General features: G+C 39.7%; 1 protein-coding gene across 3 annotated transcripts in view; it reads right to left on the reverse strand.

The window, feature by feature from the left end:
- The window catches only part of SAMD4A (sterile alpha motif domain containing 4A), a 197852-nt gene that overhangs the window by 174794 nt on the left and 2158 nt on the right, over positions 1 to 20900 (reverse strand). The gene's annotated exons all lie outside the window — the stretch shown is intronic.

Consider the following 20900-nt stretch of genomic DNA (forward strand, 5'->3'; position numbering starts at 1 on the left):
AAAAAAAATGTGAAAAATGATGTAAAAATAAACTTTTTAATTAAAAAAAAAAAAAATAAAGAGATCAAGATTTTAAAAATACCAAATGCACTTTTCAAAATATACATTTAAGTCATCAGGAGAAAATCACTGGTCCTTATAAGTTCCCATGCACCCTAGTTTAGATGGTCACTATTTCAGCCTTTAAAAGGGAGCCATTTTTCAGTCAAAATTAAGCACTGGGAAATAATTTTTCATTTGGCAAAGATTATAATTTTTCAGATACTCTTTCTCCGAATCTCTCTCTTTTCTTCTTGTGTGTGCACCCTCAATGATGTGGAAAATAAACACCATCCTTTTACATTGCCTACTTTCAGGATTTTCTCTAAAGACTTAACAGAAATATATAATTTGTTATTCTAATTCATGTGGACCCAATTCTGGCTGATATAAGAAATATTTAAAGGGTGGAGAAAAGAAAAATGACAATAAAATCAGCTATAGATATAGAATATAGTGAAAATTCTCAGAATAGTACTAGTAATAATCAGAGTTAGTTGTTCATGAAGAAATCAATTAGGTTCTTCAGGAAGCAAGGATAATAATTATGACCAGAGAACAAAAACATGAGCATCTCTAATTATAGAAATCATCTAAATTTTCAATAACAGAGAAAATGGTTAAATAAATCATACACCAACCAAACAATGGACTGGTGTGTCCACCCCAAACCACATACTGAGATGGCAGACTGTGATATTACTGAAGATGGATATCAGATATTTAGAAGATTATATCGTTATTTTTTATGTCTAATTTTCCATATAGCCTATCTCACAAAAATGTTTTCTCAGGCTATTTAGTAACATAGGAAAATGCACATGATACTGTGGGATTATGTGCAATGTGGGTGAGGAGGTGACAAAATATAACTTAGATAAAGTACATAATTCTCATTTTCTTAAAAGGCCCTGACACAGAAGATGGACGGGCAAGAAATGTCCTAAAATGATAGGTAGCTCTGGGGGGAGGGGTTCAGATCAGTGATGATTTTTATTTTCTTCTTTTACTATATCTTGATGAACACATTACACTTTTCTAGTTAGCAAAATGACAAACAGGAAAGAAATCCCATTTAGGAAAGAAGAGAACATGAGTTCACTATGCACCGTACATAAAGCATTCCTAGACTCTGTGTGGCATAAAAAGAAGACAAAAGCAAGCTGACCATCTGAAAGAAACTTACAAGTGACTGGAGGAGAAAATGTAAAACACAGGATAATTTTCACATGCAAATTCTAATGATACCAGGTCATGGACTGTGTGGAAGATAAGATCATCCAGGTGCTGCAGGAGATGTGTGCCTCACGGGTGTGATAGTTGAAGACTGAGGATACCACCCCCCAGAGGAAACTGGGCAATAATGGACAGGTGGGATGTGTAAAAGGGAGACGGAGGGACCTTAGATGAGGAGGGACAGGTAGAGGAGAAGAAAATGTGGGTCATGGAACAAATCACTTTAGCTAAAGAGAACAAATTCATGCACAAGAGAGGTGAGAAATATGGCTGCTGAGTCCAGCTGGAGAGAAGGTTTTCAACCTCATCAGGGTCCAATCCCCCTTCCAATCTTGTAATGAAAATCATAGGTCATATAACCTCATCTACATGAAGCTTGAATAAATCAATGTTATGACCCACTTGCAAAAAAAAAAGGAGAAACAGGGGACCTCCCTAATGGTACAAGAGACAAAGTCTCAGCACTATCAAGCAATTGCCAGCCACTTTGGGCCTGCGTTTGATCTCCGGACAGGGAGCTGACCCACATGGCACAGCAGACCTCCCCGTCTGGCCCAACATTCCCTTCAGCAGTGTATTTCAGTAGATATGCCTGTTCTGCTCCCCATTCTGCCTCTGGTGACCCTTCTCACCCCCTGCACCTCTGGCCCACACCCCAGTTCTAAGTAAATAAAATAAATCTTGAAACAAAAGGAAAATCATTCATAATACCACAATATCCATTACAATGTGTACACTTTCAGGTACAGGGTCTCTATTAGACATAATAAAGTGATGGCATCCTGGTTCCTGTACTACATCACAATGAGTAGGACAGCCGTATATGTAGACCAGCCACAAGTGATGATGCTCATTGGGAATTCTGCAAAGCCCAGAAGAAAACAATATTTTCATCCACTTAAATTCTGCAAAGATAAAATGTGTTTTGTTTATGGAGTTGGTTATTGCTCCAATAATTCTCAATAGGAGTTTTCAATTCTTGGTTTGAACTGAAACTGGAAGGAGATGTGGGGCAACTCTCTGTAGTGGGCAATCGCTTGTGTACTGCAGGACTTGTAGCATTCCTGGCCACATGGCCAAGAACAAACTACCCATTCCAGTGAAAATCACATCCCATAATATTTTTAATAGCCCCTAGAGGCCACAGTTACCTTTGCTGAAAATGAATAGATGGAATGAGCATTTCTTGTGGGAATGCCCCTGGCATTCTGGACAGGATAATTTCTTTTTGGTACCTCTGTCTCACGGATCATAGGAAATTAGGTATCCTTATGATGAGGTGCTGAAATCCAGTAATAACCAACAAACAGCTCCCCTCCGTCTCCTCTGATTGCTGCCACTCACTCTGAGGGCACTGAGACCTTGGAAGGTTTGGATGACAAGCTACTGAAGTGAGTGAGGAAAAAAGAAGATCTGAGATAAGAACTCTAATTTTGAAAATGTTTAAATCACTCTCTGATGCATCTTTTCAAGAACTTAAGTTCAGAATCATGTGAACTAACATGATTCAGTTACTATCATTTGACTCTCAAAGCACAAGGCAATCTCTGGCTATTTCTGAAAGAAATTAGCTGCGGGAGAGCATGTTACCTGGAAGTCTGGAAAATAAAAGACTCAACAACTGGCTACACAAGAAGAAAGGTCAATTTGGAGGGAGGTTTGGAAGGAATGTGATGTCACTCATTAGAAAGATTTGGCACAACCAGCAGAGTGATCATACCATGACTAAGAGAGATGAGAGAAGAGGACCCAAGGACATCAGGAGAAATAAAAGGGAAAATGAGCCTGCCAATCAGTGTCTCCCCATCTTTTAAAACCCCAGGTCTTTTCTTTTCTTTTCTTTTCTTTTCTTTTTTTTTTAAGGAGAGACATACCTAACAACTCCCTGTCCTCTCACCCAGCTGTATTTTTTTTTTTTCATTGCACTTATCACCATCTAAAGTGCCAGCCACATCACAGGCTTGCAAATATTCAGTAACTTAATTCATCTAATAAATATTTATTGCAGGCTTGCTATATTCTATATTGTGTTTCTGATACCGACAGAAAAGCAGTCAACAAAACCGACAATAATGCTCTTTCTTAAGATTTTCCATTCAAGTGGAGTTTAGAGGCGGGTGATAAACAGATACATAATATCCCACATGGTGATGAATACCATGAATAAAATAAATCAGGGTAAGGGGGCTAAAGAGAGTGGTCAGGAGAGCATCTCTGAGGAGGTGTCCAAGACTTAAAGATATGAAATGAGCTATGCAGACTCTAGAGGAAGAGCAGGGCTGAAGGGAACTCCAGACTTATCTGAAAACCAAAGTTAAGATATCAGAATTGAAAGAAACTGAAGCCATGAACTTTGCTTTTAAATTAAGGAATGGACTATGTCTTGTATGCAGCTGATCTTCAGTTTCTAACATGGAGTGTGTTCTTCTTATGAAAAATGTAGTTTTCAATATGCACAAAATGAAAATTAGTCAATGAATGAATGACGAAGTCACCTTATCATCTCCTGGAGAGAGATACCTTGTTCCCACGTTGAAAATCACTGACTCTAATGAATGTTAGTAGTTCTTGGCTTCTTAAATAATTTTGCTTACTGTTGAATCTTGCTGCTTATATTGGTAACATATTTGATGCAAAATGGACCAGAAAAATAGCATCATGGAAAAGCCACCCAAAGTATCCATACTGCATATGGCTATAAAATTCTAATAGGCTGGAATGAAAATATGAGGGGTTTGATCTAGTAGATGTCTATGAATCAGTAAATCATCAGCCTTGATAGAACTCTAATACCGCTGTTTCCATCCCTAGCTCTAGGCAGTCTTGATAGAACAGACTGTGAATTACTCCATCATTAGAAAATTTCACATAGGATGAATCATTTATCCATTTGAACTCTTAGCCTACCTCTGTAACTTATGTTACTATAAAGTAGACCAGGGCCCTCTCTGGTGGTGCAGCTGGTTAAAGCATAGCACTACAAACCAGCTGCAGCCACCTCAGTGCAAGTTTGATCCCTGGCCAGGGAGGTGACCCACATGGTGCAGCAGACCTCTCCTGTCTCGCCCGCTGTTCCCCTCAGCAGTGTACTTCATCCATCTGCTTGTTCTGCTCCCCACTCTGTCTCTGGTAAAACCTCTCACCATACCTGCACCTCTGGCCTGTACCCCAGTTTGTATGTATAAATGAATAAATCTTTTTGTATAAAGTAATAAGATAAAATAGACCAACCTCCAAAATGAGAACTTTGTAGGATGAAAGTACTAATCTGAAGTACTGTTTAGACAATGCAAGCACAGATGTGTCTTGATTCTTAACACATAAGTTGTATAGTTTTAGTAACTTAAGCTTCTCAGAGGATTGAACTAAATATGAACAGTTGCCTCTTCCTTCTGGAAAACTAAATAAGACCACACAGCTAAGGGCAAGAATAACTTTTGATAGAGCTATCACTTGCTCTATCAAATCCTTTTCCTACCAGTAAACTACATTAGAATTTAAAACTCCTTATATCAAATTATGCCATGCAAAAAAGAAAAAGACATGAATATGGCAGAGAGTGCTCATAGTTGGTAAATGAAACAAATGTCCCAGTGGAAAGGAGACAGAGGATAAGAATACAGCTGGGCCATAAATATATGGAAAAGTACCAATAAAATTCATCTGCAATAGTAGCACATCAAACAAAAATTTGTTTTTGGTAGGATCCACTGTTGGAAAGTAAGTAAAAAGTAAGAAATTACACACTTAATATTCACAGGTGCATTCGCTAGGCATTTCAGTTTTTCACAGTAGAAAGGTAATTCTTATAAGAATCTTGCTTTTTAAAAAATTTTTCTACTCCATTTTATAGAGTTACCACCCAAACTTTCAGAATGATGACATGGTTAGCACACTAAATGCAAAATCTTACAGATGTTATGACCCACACCCCAATGTAATAACCACATTTTCAAGGGTGTTTATCACAACACCCTTGTAAAAAACTGGAAATAACCTAGATGACTAAGTATAGGGTTTGGTGTAACAAATTACAGCACAGTTATACCTGAAAGACTACACAGTCATAATGATACTATTTGTAAAGAACTCATTAAAACATTAATGATAGTGTAAATTTAAAAGGCAATTTAAATAATTTTCACAGAACAGCATATAAACACATATATGCCACTATATATTATATCCATATGGTCCTAATTTTTTGTATTTCTGTGAAAAAAATCTATTTGTGTATTTATGGTTGGAAATAAAACCTTAAATATATTCAGTAAAATGAAAATAGCATTACAAGCTATTTATGTTCTCTTTTTCAATTCTTCTACAACAGATATAAAATTCTTTTTAAAAGTGCTGTCTTTTAAAAAAACTATTCTACCCAGTTTGCTAGAACCTAATTTTCACAATCTGATGAATCTTTTCAAACCTGAGAGAAAGTATCTTTAATAAAATAGACCTATCAGAAATAGCTTTTATGTCAAATTTCATTTCATCCATTTAATGCTGCTAATTCTTTATATAATAATGTTATCTAGTGTAAACTTAGAGTGGAACATTTATTTTAATCTGAAAACATGTTAACAATTGTGTTGTCAAACAACTGCATAAAGGCAGAAATGGAAAGATCTATTTCAAGTAATTAAATCACATCAAAAGTTAAATAATACAATTATCTAGTATATTCCATTGAATGATGCTAAATTTGAGTGTCTGCTATGTACTAAGCACTGTGTGGATAATCATTTTAACAGTTTTCTTCAATGCTTTAGACCTGAGATAAAAGAAAATTCAAGTTTAAAACAATCCAAGTAGGTGCCCGGGAACCTAAAGTCAGTAGAACTGCAAGTCCCCTGGGAAAATTCCTTTGCTTCATAAAGACCATGCATGTTTTATCCTTTAGTTGCTGTGTCTTATCTATAAAGCTCTCCAATTTGTACAGTTGTAAGACACCCCACCCTAAACCCAAATCTCAGCACTGACATGCAATTTTCCAAAAAAGAAGTCAGTCTAGCATATAATCATGATTCCAATGGTAAAATAAGGCAGTGCTTTATTTGAATCAAATTTCAGTGAAAGCAGGCCAACTGAAGCCACCTGTTACTTGCATAGACCTCTTTTAGCAGCTCCATCACAGAAATTCATTCTCTGTGAGATTGCTCCAAGGTCACTTTTAAAGGGAAGGTTATTAATGGGGCAGCTGTATTTAAGGACTCTACACCTGCATTTAAAGGCACTGGTAACTGAGAACACTGTAAAGTACAATTACTACATTAGTTGGGCAAATTAATGGAAAATATTACTAAGTGTATAATTCCAGAGAGCATTATGTTTGATCATTTAAATGCGAACACCAAAATCGTCATAATTCTATAAAATACCACTTGTCTGAACAGTGTGCAGATCTTTTCAGAAGGTTCGCTGAATAATACCAGTGTCACAAATAACCTCTTTAACCTACTGTAGTAACAGCCTAGATTTTCAACAGCTGTCAAAATAGATTCCAGTATCCATTCTACTCAAGTGTGCTGGAAGAAGAGCTTAAAGCTGTCACGAGTGTCGGGATGTGGGTAACTTAGTATAAAATGTAGACTCCACCAACTACAAAGAAATGGAGAAAGCTCAAATTAGCTCAACGAGAAAGAAGATCAATCAGGTTAAGTCCCAGCTTCCTTGGACTCATTATCTAAGGAGGCGACCAAACAGAATTCTGAAAAGTCCTGTCTTCACTCTCCCCTGTGAGAGGTCAACCTCCTTGTATACATCTTTTTAGTAGGGCACTGTTGATTCAGGACTAGAGTGCCAGATAGAGCAAACAAAATACAAAACCCCCAGTTAGCTTTGTTTCAAAAACACCGCAAATACCTCTTTAGCATAAGGAATATAATATGCTCCATTACTCATAATGTATCTGCAATTCATAGTTAACTAGGCATACTGTGCTTCACCTGGTCACCTACACAAGTAGGGTAAAAATAATTAACATGTTGAACTTTTAAAAAATGTACATTTCACCAAGATCCATTCATCCTTTGTCATTGATGTTACACAGAACCATTGGAAACATCAGTTATGTGCTGAAAACATTCGGTCCCGTCATCCCTAAAGATTTCAGCATGCATCTCCTGGTATTTTCTGATGTAATAATAATAGTTAGGAAATTCAAAATTGATACAATATAGCCCCTATAATGCATCTATTTCATATGCAAATTTCACCAGTTATTAGCCTTCACAGCAATGTTTTTTCTCAATCTAGGATTTGATCCGGAACCCCATAGAGCATTTAGTCGTCACCTCTCTGTAGTTGCCTTTATTCTAGAATAGTTCCTTGGCTAACAGGGCCACAGCAGTCTAAGGTGCTGAGTACTGAACAGCTAATAAGCAGAGGGAGCAGGGAACCCGGCAAAGGAGGGCCACCGTCTTTGTCTTCACACACACAGATCTGCTCTATCCACGGCCTGAACAACAGCTGATGCACCACTTGTCACTTTAATGCTGTGGAGTTCCACAAAACTGCCAAGCACTTCCTATTTTAATTCTGGTAGTCTTTCTCTGTCCCTCAATGAGAAGGGGGACAACCTTAAAGAAAACCAGTAGTACAACTCTTGTCCAAATTATTGCTGCCTAAAACACAGTCAGCTAACCATATAAGCACTGAAATTATTTCCATGTAACCCACCAGCAGCTTAATGCCAGCATCACACACAAAGCTCAAGCTTGACCTCACAGCTACAATTTCAATATTTTAACTGTGCTCAAACCATCTGCAAATACCACAATAATCTGGAAAATTTGCTAACACAGCTCCTCCTGCCTCAGAACGAAAATGTGAGAATAGGGAGGTTTTGTTAAATAAACAAACAAACAAGAACAATGACAAGAAACTGTTTTTCTTTTCCAGCTAACACTTGTTCAATGAAAGGTAAAGGTCAAAATAATATTCAAGAATAAAAAGCAAAGCACAATTATTTTCTTGTTTAGCTGAGGTATACAAAAATATTCAAAGGTTCCTCACTGAATGGTTTTAAGTTGGATGATAACTTTTACCAGGAGTTAGCTTTTTAATAATAAAGCTTAAAAAAAAAACCCACTTTAATTATCACAAATTCTTAAAGGATCCAATGGAGTATCCTTATGACTGGCTTTCAGCGGCCCATGAACACTTGTGCTAGAATATATGCAGGCAGGAATCAGTGTTTCGTACACAGCATTTTATGTAACCTTCCCCCCAAAAAATTCTTTAGCACTGAACTGAGTCCTTCAGATGCAAAGAGAATTCAGTGATTTAATCAATTAAAAATCTGAACAGGGGCAAAAGCTGAACTCTGACAAGTTAGAGTCAGGCAACCTGTGGGGTCACTGGATCCTACAGCTTCAGGTCCTGATTAAATCATCAGATCCAGGCCTTGGTGCACACCCAGAGGTGCTCAGTCATGGTTCAAGAGAACCATGTGCTTAGGCCTGCGGTTGCAAACAAGCGAAAGCTCTGAAAAATAACCCATGGTTATCTTTTATGGAAACTTTGAAACACCCACATTCCTGGATTTTTGAACCCACTGGTTCAGCTGGTCATACGAGAATGTCACTCAGCCTACGTTGGTAAAACAAGGTGCAGCCCATAGAGCAACTTACACATCTATAACACACGTCATCCCAGTCACAGCCTGTGACTTTCTGTAGAAGTGACTCCATTTCACTGATGAGTAGAGTGAGGCTCAGAGAACTAAAATAATTTGTAGAAGGTGGCACGTCTAAGAAGTGATGACGCCAAGATCCCACCCAGGACTTCTGTAAGAGACCAAAAACTAACACATCTACTCTCATCTGGCCTTTACCACACACATCTTAGCAACGGGACTAGGATCCCATCTTGTTCTATTCTATTTTTAAATCTTAGGGTGTTTTTCACCACCAAAGATGGTAAACCCCTAGTGGACAAGAACTATGAGTTTTCTTTGAATTCTTCATCAGTTCTTCCAATAAAAATGTACTGTATGCATTAGGAACTGGAGAAAAAGAGACTAAGACACAGGCTAGTCTGGAAGGGGACCGATGAGCACTCTGTCTGACTGGTGTTGTAAGTGGTGGCTGCAGGGAAAGCCCCAAGCAGACAGGGGACAGCCTCAAAAACCTCATTGGTCACGCCACACTGCCATGCACATGACCTGCTGCTCCAGGCGCTGAATGAAATCCCTCCCACAGGCAGGGAGGCAGTCATAAAAGACTCAGTTCTCTGAGTTCTCTGCTAGGATTTAGGGTAACTCCAGGGTGGCTGAGTCAGATTCCACATAAGCCAAGAGGGCATTACTGGAACTGTGATTAAAAATGCAAAAATAAAGTCAAAACTTCCTATACTAAAAAGCACTTCAATTTCAAAATATGAGTGCTAGCCATTTTCTAATGAAAACAAACCTATGTGTCATTGTAAGTAAAGACATGAAAAGGAGGGGGGCGGGGGACCTGGCTGTCTTTCAGTGACTATCCTGATAAATGCTGCTTTGGTCATTCAGGTAAACAGCCTCTCTCATGCCCAGAATAAAGGGTCATTCCGTGTAGTGGTGCTGGCAGCCAGATCAGCTCTGGGAAAGGTTCGAGATACTAAGGCCTAAGTGGGAAACAGTCAGGAAGACACTGAGCTTAAATCCAGCATCCATCCCCTCTCAAATCTTAGTTGACCTCAGTCTTCAACAAAAGGGCTGGGCCAGACTGCCTCATTTATTGTTTCTAGAAGATATGACCTAAGGAGAATCCACTCTTACACTATGTGTTTCCCTAAACTAATCTTCAGAAATTTTCCACCATTTACAAACACTGGGAAAACATGTTAATGTATAGCCCTTTAGTTGCCTAATTCCAGATCCTAAGGAGATCTTGACCAGGCTCATAAATTGCTAGTTTGTCCAAGTCAAGGGTTCTGTGAACTATTAGGTAACACAGCCCTAACTCGTTCCTCTCGGCAGCTTGCAGAAAAGCCTGTTTCCTTCCCCAGGTCCTCACTCTTCTAGCAGAAGCAGCAGAAACCTCCATTCTGTGATCTTCCTTAAAGGAAAGGAAATATGTAATCATTGCCTTTCACTTAATTGGAGAAAAAAAAAGACCAGTGGAAAAAAGGCCAAGCCACATTAATGTGATAAGGAAGAATGATGTCAAAATGGACACACTGAAAAGAATTCTTCCAAGATTAAATTTACAAAATGTTAGAGGGAAACATTAAAACTACCACTAATTATCCTGAAGTGCTTTCTTTTGAAAAACCAACACTTTTACTTACCTAAGAACTGGAAGTCCTCTGCCGCAGACACGTGTCAATGAGCTGAGCACGTCCCCAACCACTCTCAACCTAAGCTTCTCATTTGCAAAATTTATACTTGGTGGGATTTATGTAATTTAGGACCCAGCTATTAATCACTTCCTACTTGCTAGACTGGACAATAACAAGCACATTTTTGCAATATGTTACATTTAATTTTCACAACCATGAGTTCTGCTTCTTTGTGTTGTGTCATATACTCAATAATGGGAGACAGTGTTTGTAAGCACTGTAGCTCTCCGCATAATGTGTGATACATAGAAAGTGTTGGAAGGAAAGGAGGGAGGGAGAGAGAAGGGGGAGCAGGGAGGGCCGAAGGGAGCGAAGGAGAAGAAAGGAGGGAGGGAGAGAGAGAGGAAAAGTAGGAGAGAAGGAGGAGAGACAGAAGAAGGTGGGAGGAAAGGCAGTTGCTACACAAAAAATACACTATAGTCACTTTTAGATCTACATGGTGAAAACTAAAAAGACTCCAAAGTATAGGCTGCAATTATGAGTTACCTTTTCTAAAAATGAGTGACACACTTGGGCTTATCCATGTTCTAGTGTGACCCAAAAGAAACAAGATTTGATTTCCAGCCTCACCTCACTGCCTATTTCAATAAAGAACAGAGAATCACTCAAACAAGCCAAGAAGTACAGGAGGAAAACACTGGAATTCATTTGAAGACTTTTTGGGGTTACCCTACTTACTCATTCTCTCATTCATTCATTCACTCGTATGGTCTTTTTCTTTTTTCCAACAGTTGTTTGTATTTTTTTTTTTTCAATCTTTACCCCTGGCTTACAGAAGTCATCAAATCTTAAGGCTAGAAGAGACTTTATAAGTCATTCAAAAAGTCACATCTTTGTAAAACAAACACACACTGTGCCTCTACCACATGGGAGGATTCTGAAGTCAGGCTGCTTGCACTGTCCCTGAAAAACGGCATGATGACAGTTCCTTCTCATCTCTCAGGGCTGCCGGGATGAGGAAATGACCTCCAGTAGGCAAGTCACTCAGCAGGGCGACGGCAAGAGCCAGTGCGTAGCATAGAGCAGCTGCTCTTGTGTTTCTGTATTAACCTGTGTCTGCACTATGCTAAATATTTGTCCACCAGGAGACGAGTTGCTGGCTCCTAGAGCAGTTCAGCCCATCTTTAGGAGCACTAATCGTCGTGATGTTTTTCTCTAGTTTGTCTTCTGTTCAAGGACCTGCAGCTCCTACACACTGCCTTCCACACAGCAGACCCCGTTACTCCAAGCCAACCTTCCCAGGAACCAACAGCCGCTGTCATGTTCTGTGCTCATCTTTTCTCCAACCTAAATATTTGCCTAAATATTCTCAGGTGGCCGCCATCCTCTTTCTTCTGACCACATCCTGATTCATCCACCTACCTCAAAGTGTGTGTGCCCAGAACTCAAGGGACAGCATGGTTGGAAGAGAACATGATGGTGAGCACATATTGTATTATATATACAATGTCTTGTTAAAGGCATAATGGCCTTGGAGGTGACTACATGTGATGTAATTCATTCTAAATTCTATATCTACCAAAAGCCAGGTGACTTTTCCACACATGATACTGCTGAGTCCAGCCCTTTCTGTCTGGAACAGCCCTTCTAAGGCACAGGTAGGTCATTCCTGTGAGACTGAGTCCCAGATACCCACAGCAATGATAAGCTTGACAATAGGGTTTTTCTCCTCCTGCTCCCCTTCTTCTTCCTTGAGATCAGCGCCCAAAATAAATTACCTGTGCACCAGCCCTTGCCTTAGGCTGTTTTGAGGGGAACCCCAGGCTAAGTCACATGTCCATATGAATGATGAGGTAGAACATGTGTGCCTGTGCACAGCACCAAAGCCCTCTCTCACAAAGCATGTCACAAAAGACATGCTAACACACCCACAAGACTCTCCCCAGCCCCGGGTCTCCACCTTACCATTCAGGAAATAAGGGATTTGTTGGAAAGCTAATTAAATTCAGCTCAGGGATGCCTCCAGGAACTCTTATGATCTGCCCACAGCACAACAGTCACTTTGTCAATGCTATCTCCCTTCCCTCCCCATTCCCCCTGCAGAAAGGAAATGACATTAGTTCTCCATGACCCATTCTTAGGAAAACCAGGCTCTTCCTATTTCCTCACCCAAATGCTCACAAGTTATGTCGTAAATTCTCTTCAGGTACTCTACACAGCATTGTTAACCTCACCAACCCCTATCAAATTCTAAACCTCTTTCCCCTCCTTTTTCCTTTTCCAATGGAGACGCTATTTATTGAGGCTCCTGATGATTTTCCCTGTCCCTTTGTTACTTATCAGAAATACAAAAGTGGTTGAATGTTATTGCCATTTTACTCCCATGTTTAACTCACACACTTGGTGCACACACACAGCTAGCAATGCAAACGATAAAGGTCAACAGTCTTTATTCTGTCCACACTGACAATCCATTTCTACTGACAGATTAGGATAAACCACTTCAGAAATCCCAGCGGTTGTGCTTTAAGTGAGTGCACTGGGGAAGCAGGAGAGCGCTCTCCCATATAACCTCTGGAATTAACATTCCTGCTTTTCCAGTTCAACTTTCAATCCACAGCATCAGCAAAAAAATGAATCTTTCTTGAAGTCTTATTTTCCATGGGATGCTGAGTATCAGAATGCCTGGAAATTCCAGGTTCAAAGGCTGTGGGAAATGCACAACAGAACTCAGCCCTTGTTCCTCAGTCAGGCCAGTTCAGACTGTGAAAAAGGATTCTAGTGATTTTGAGCTCAGGAAAATCACTGAGATCTTCAAATTGCTCCTCTTGGAGGCAGAGCAAGGGTTGGGATGGCCTCAGTGGTAGGGGTGGATGAGGAGGGCAAGGCAGCATCCACCTCCCACAGGCTTTCCTGTAAGTTTTCATGTGCAAATAAAAACTTTATTCCTGGTACATAACCATAACACTTGAAAGCCAATATGCCAATCACCTCTAAATTACCCTCTAGCAGCCAACGACCTCCCTACTCAAAGAGTGGTCCCCAGACCACAGTCTCAGGACCTGCAGTAGCAGCACCTGGAGTTATCAGAACTACAGACTCCCGGCCCCCACCTGAATCCAAGACCTCCTCAGAGTTGTTGGTATAATGAGAACTCTAAGGATATAGAAACACATCCAGTTTTACAATTTAAGACACTTTTATCTTTTCCTTTATGTGTTTTGGATGTTTCTGCTTGACACCAGTTCTAATCAAAAGTACCAGACAAAAGTATTCTACTGGAAGAACTCAGGATTAGTCTCATAATTTTATGGATATTTAAGAGGGATGAAAATACTGAGTGAGCAAATGCTTACCTTTCCTGTCTTTAAATATGTCAGATGTCTGAGGAAGGTTTGGATTGTCCCTTCTTCCACTGAAGAAACCATTCTTGAAGACAACACACACCAGGCTGCCCTCTCTCATGTATGTGCGCTCACCCTTCAAAGAACACAATCCCCCTGTGTGTAGCTCCTTTAATAAACGCTGCATTACAGATATCAAACAGGCAAGAATCCGGTGAGCCATGAAGTGCTGGTGTCAAGTCGCCATACTTGAGTTCATATCCATTCATGACTTGGGCCACCCAAGCCACACCGTTCTCTTCCTTTTACTCAACATCAGTTTTCTTCTCCCAGTCGAGCCAGAGCATTTGGTAACCTCCACAACTCAAGTATAAGTTCCTTGAGAAGAATCATTACACCTTCTTCACCTTTTGACACAGCATTCAGTTCTCTGCTGGAGCATTTGGTGAATTTACATGTACTAGAAGTTGATTCTAGTGTTTTACTGCATACTCTGTCAGGTACCACTTAATTATGTTGTCCATTATATATCTGATTGATTTTTTTCCTCAGTAAACCAAGACAAGGAAAACTGTATTAAAATGCTGATATGTATGGGAACAAAATTGTAGAAGTAGCTATGAGTCCTGAGGAGTGGTGTGCTCCTACCTAAAAAAAAAAAAGGCTATTTCCCCCAAAATCCAACCAAGGCTCTTGGGGTGCAAATTTTAAGGCAGGCCCAAATGATGCCTAGCTCACCTAGAGAGGAAGCTTGGCTACTGTTCTGAGAGTTCTGCTTTCTTTGGGAGATTCCTGCCTCAGGCAGCATCCACAGAAGCAAAAAAATAGCTCAAAGATGTCTGATTGTACATCTTCATCTATGTGAATAGGATGAACTCAGTAAGGCCTTGGAAAGATGAATGGAGGATGAAAAGAAAGGAACAGGCTACAAACCCAAACCATAACTATGTTTTTAAAAAGAAAAAACGGCTTAACTAAGCACCACGCCTTTCCCAACAAATGAGTATTTATCCAAGCTTCTTCACTCATGGATGAAAAACTATATATAAATTTCTCCTCAGGTCAAATAACAATTATCTTTCTCTTTTTTGGTATTAACAATTGTCTTAGAATTACACTTCTGCAGAATATACTAGGAGTTTTTGGTTACTTCTTGGTCTTTCTGACCCTCATTTCACTCTCACTTGTTTGTTTAAACATAAACAAACCAATCTGAGTGCTGTTAAGTTTGTACCCTTTGGCTTGCTTTGATGAGACCTGTTTATAACATGCTTAGCTGCTGAAGCCCTTCAGCACCCAAACTAAATAACCAAACCCAAGCTATTCACAACAAAGAGTACAAATGTTTATGTTCTGCTACCTGCCATTCCAGACCAACCCAAAGAAAATTATAACACCCTAGGTGGAAAGTGTTTCAGATATAAAGTCCCTAAATATTTCATTCAACAAAATGATTTCTTTTTGACACTCACTATCTGAAGGAAAAAGGTGTTGACAAGTTATTTGGGAAACTGGGTCAGTGCTGTCTTTTTTTTTTTTTTTTCCCAGATTCAATATGATAGAGACTAGAACAACAAAGCTAAAATGTATAAGATGCAGTAAAATAAATTTATGACCTTTCAGGGTTCCATGCCAATCATCAATCTCTTCTTGATAATCCCTAAATGAAAAGATATTCTATAAATTAGAAAAATAGTACTTATGTAAATTACCTATCTTTTAGAGATAATTTAATTTAATCTCTTAATCCCTCTCCCTCTGAGGGAAACTACTCACTGGAGCTCACGTATAATTTCTAGCTAATAGTAAGGTTTTATTAGTTCCATTTTACAGATAAGAAAGCTGAGACTCAAAAATTAACTGACAAGCCCAGTGTGATTTTAAAATCCATAATCTAAGAATCATCCACAACACAGGCCCACCTATGGATACAAGGCCACTTGGACCATCTTTTCCTCTCTCAGCCCTTCACTCCCATGTAGAAATACTGACGACAAAGCTGCCCTGAGTAGTGATGTCACCAGCTGGCCCCACTGGAAACAGCCTCAGTGCCTCTCAGTGGATCATACATATTGGGGAGCTTCCCCCCAAATGTGTGCATGTACAAACACACACACACAAATTCATCTCTAATGTTTTTCCTTCTCCCCTTTCACCCTCAGCATACTCTTGTCTAAGTCTTTATCATCTTTGCAGTCCTAAACTGGCAAAGTCTTGACACCTGTGGTTTCTGTTTAACTTCTGACTCTGAGAGATCACCATTCTAGCCACTCTTAAATCACTCTTTGCAGCACACAAACGAATCTTCAAAAGTCAACATTTTTATAAACACTATCCTTTCTGCTTAGAAAACAGCTTCATGCCTGCTGTCTATAATCCTCCTTACATGATGAACCAACTCCTATTCACCCTTCAAAACTTAATTCAAATATGGCTTCCCTTCAGTAAAGTTTTGCCTGACCCTCCAGGCAATTCACTGCTAGGTTCACAATGCTCCCAGGACCCCTCCCCCACACTTCATACCCAAGTCTTTGCTTGACCGCCTATGATATTGTATCATATATTAGTCTATGTTAGTTATTTACTCAACGTAGAGTATCCTTGGATAGTACTGACACTGGACTATAGTAAATGGCCTTTGCATTCTCATCATGCAAACACTGGGCCAAGAAAATATGAAGCAGTCAAAAAATACGTGTTGAAAGAATAGGTAAAAGAAAGAAGAACAAATAAGATCTTCTCAGTACCATTAAGAAAACCTCAATTCTACTTTTCTGTTACTCCATTTGTGATCAAAAAAGCAGCAACTAAGGCAAAGCATACCTTTATTATGAAACCAAAAACCATTAAAAAAAATCATAGACCCAACATACCCCCTCTCTAATGAGAACAAAATACACCCACAAGTCCTTTTAAGTCTCCACAATTACTTTTGTCTCCGAGACCACCAGTTCAGATAATCCTTTTTCTTGCACTTAATTCTAAGTGAGGCAACAATCTTTTGCCATTTATTTACTACAAACATATGCAGTTTCCCCCACAAAACATGCAATTCTTTGTGAGTGTATAAATCTTTGTGGGCTCATTTGTGAATCTCCATTTATTTCATTGCTTCCACTGGAAAATGTACTTCAAGACTAAATGACAAAAGTTGTAAATATTTAATGCCATACAAGCTATTTTTCTTTTGAGAACTGCAAGTAAGATCAGTGGGTTTCATTTTTACTATTTTGTATGTATCGAATGCCCTGTTAGCCCCAGAAACAGTCATCCACAAAATAAGACTGGCGAGAGCCTCCATGTTACCCTGTGTTGGTGACTGAAGGGCTAAGCTGAGGGGGTTGTGGGGCAAATGCTACAGTACTCAGCATCACCTTTAGGGACTGAGGCAACCATTTTCTTTAGACCTCAAAAGACCATGAACATGAATCTGAACCAATGAACCGCTGGATACCCCCAATAAATGTTAAATTTAAAAGAACAAAGAACATCAAAATACAGCCCACAAATCTCCAATAAATCATGGTTAACTGGAAAGGTTATTTCTTTATTTAGAGTAAGTCCTGGAGAAAACTCCTAAGTTCACATTATTACTAATTATTTTTTCTTTATTCTACTGAGATTAAGCCCCAGAAATGAATTTGGTTTATTCACCAAGTTTTATAATCTCTCAACACTGAAAGAAATGTTTAATTGATTAGAACAAAATAAAGTAAGTGGAATATGATGATTTTTCGTATAGGAAATCTCAGCTAGCCAATGAATGAGTCATTCTCCACAGCCTAGTTTTCTGAATGGGTAAGAACTTTACACACCAAAACAGCTTTGGAGGTTCATTATCTGGAGTGTCAGTATTTCCCAAATATATTGTGTATTTCTCTCTGTTCTTAAAGACAGATTTTCAAAACATAGCCTTTTTTAGAGTTCACTTTCATTGGTGGCAAATGGACATTATTGGTTTCTGTTTATTCTAGAGAAATGCCCGCAGCATCTATTGTGGGATACTACCCTAATATACTCAAACCTCCAGGGGCTTTTAGTCCGAATTTTTATGTCTACAATTGTCATTTTCCTTTCTCTTTCCTAGTTGTCAAGCAGGGGTCACTTTTCATTGCTGGTGACAGCACCCTTTTTACCCCATCCCAAATGCGCTATCCCTAAATGCTAGAATAAAAAATAAAAAAGGGTTACAGTTGTTGTCTAAAATAAGAGTAAGTGTGTTGAGACGGGGCCTGGAAATTTCTCTCGGACTTCATGCCCTTTCTTCCTGTTGCTGAGTGGGCTCTTCTGCCCCTTTCCTGGTTCTGGTTAGGTTCCAGATGCAGAGGAGAGCCACACTCCATACTCAGATATGCTATGACAAATCTCGATGCTCTGTATGATCCCCATACTGCAGAAGTAAACTAAATCATCACTCGACCTAGTGAATTTCTGTCCTGGCTACACAACAAAACAAGGAAAAAAGGTTTCTAAAAGAAAATGTCCAAAGACTAATCTAGAAACCAGATAATGGTTCTATATTTCATACATCTATAGCATTTAACAGTGTGAACAGGTAGCATGTATTTCATACAAATAAATATGGGGAAAATTTTTGATAGAAAATATTACCAAGTAACTTTTTAAAGATCAGTGAAGTCCAATTTGTTTCCTTAGCTTATTAAATTACAAGTTCTTTTAACTAAACAACCTCTTTTTAATTCAGACACTTAATGACTTCCAAAACCTCTAAATAGACAGCTGCTATATGGGGAAATATCTCCTTCACTCACAAAGAAACACCAGTCGCTAATTCTGAATAACCTAAAGCTTAATTATCATATTTTTAAAAAGCCAGTACATGCCTGAAGTCAAGCATTCAAAATAAACTACTATATAGCATTTAAGTCCTTTGTATTCTATGAAATACAAAAGTTTATATAACCTTGTTTGTCAAACTTGAGAAAGCAAAGCAAGGAGATGAAGCAGGCTACCCTTTCACATTAAGGACAGAAGGCAAGAGAGTGGGTCATCAGTTATCCTTACACTTCCACACCCTCATTAAGGAGGCTGGACTTGGGCTATTTATAAACATGGAAGGAACATAATGGGGCCCCCCTGGCCACTGGCACTCCTGTGACTAACCTTATAGGTTGTGGGGCTCAGGCTGAAAGGGGAAGGTGGGGCTATGGGCTCTCCCTCACTATGGCCCTCCATACTTGGCAGCACAAGGGCCTATGGGGGTGGTTTTGTCTGGTCAGGAAAAGGACTGAGAGGATTTCCAGCCGTCACTTCCAGCCTGTGATTCTATATATGGAAACATCCCATCCCAGTGATTTCAGCATCATGAGCACCACAGCACAGAGGAGCAAGGAGGCCAGTCCCCTCCTTGCTCCCTGACAGGCACACTCACTCCAGTGTCTCCCAGGCCCTGCAGCCCTGGACTGGACCTTGTCATCAAATGGCAGCCCGGACCTCTGCTGAGTCTTCCAGGCTGGTGACTCTAACATGGAACAGCTGGAGGAGGACCCTGCATTCTTTTCCCTGCGTAAACACTGGGGGCTCTGTTCACCCTCCTGCTGCGGCACCAACTAAAGAATTTCCCCTTTCCAAAATTACAACTAACAGACCTTTCCCCTCCCCCACCCTCACTCACCCACTGGCCTCGGATATTATTTCAGTCTGTCACCACCCGTGCTAGGAAACAGCAAACCGCTGAACCTGTCCAGTAATATGCACTTTCTGTACTAGTTGAGGTGTCTAAATGCCAGTGAGATAACATGAAGCAATTCTGTTATATGCAGGGAAGTTTCCTAACCTTTAAAAGCATTCAGGGCCCTGATTCATGCCTGCTCTCTAGACCTTTCTACAAGATCCTTATCAACATGAAGAACCCGTGAGACACAGGTATAATCACATAGTCTATGAACTGCAAACATTACTTAATAGTCTGTAGCGTCACCTACATATTATTCTGGAAACCGAGCTGTAAAACTGGAATATCTATGGGGAAAAAATACGTAACAAAATTAAATTTTAACGTGTGCCTACGTGTGCCTAATACAATCTTATAGCTTGGCTTCTGAAGGGCAGTCCTGAGCTTCATGTGTTGCTGAAATTCGGAGAGCCACGTTGCCCAAAAGAAGAGAGGGAGGGGGAAAAACCCAGAAAACCCAGACTCTACGTGACCTGACTTACTTATTTCCCAGGAAACTGCATGAGAGAAAAATCAATCATTCATGCTACCTTAGCTACCACACGGAAAGGACCGAAGGAGCTGGCAGTGGGCAAAGGACCAAAGCGTCCAGCGGAGGTTAGGTGGGCGGCGACGGGGTGGGGGGGGCAAATGCAGGCGGGAATCGAACTCATGTGGAAGTGGCTTTAGCTTCTCAGTGCAGTGCTTTAACCCGCTGCGCCACCAGGGAGGGCCCGATGCTATGTCCATTTTTAATTTCATTTTCTCTATTAAATTTTTGATCACTTATATACTGTCTTTAGTTATATTAGCTTTTTCTTCTATAGTTTCTAATGTATTCAATACCATATTGTCTATCTTTCAGACATTATACTTTTCAACTTTACACTTTTTTTTTTACTATGTCTCTGTTAGCATTGGGACATATGTTCATGAATCTTTTAATATGCTTGACTAATTCCATCATCTATGTCATTTGTGAATTAGTTCCAATAGATGATTATTTAAAGATTATTTATTTATGCACACAGAACTGGGGTACAGACCAAAGGTAGCAGGGGGTAAGTGGATTCACCAGAGACAGAGTGGGGTATAGAATAGGCAGATGAATGAAGCTGAAGTACACTGCTGAGGGGAACAGCAGACAAGACAGGAGAGGTCTGTCATGTGATGTGCGTTACCCCTCTGTCTGGGGATTGAATTCATGCTGCAGGGGCTGGGATAGCTTCATATTGTTGTGCTTTAACTGGTTGCACCTCTAGGTAGGACCTCCCAATAGACTTATTTTTCCCTTTCACTATGAGTTGGATTTTTCTGCTTCTAAGATGCCTGGGAAAATTGGAATG

The sequence above is a fragment of the Condylura cristata genome, unplaced genomic scaffold, assembly GCF_000260355.1.
Source record: "Condylura cristata isolate star-nosed mole 26May11 unplaced genomic scaffold, ConCri1.0 scaffold00013, whole genome shotgun sequence".
NCBI classification, from domain to species: Eukaryota; Metazoa; Chordata; class Mammalia; order Eulipotyphla; family Talpidae; genus Condylura; species Condylura cristata.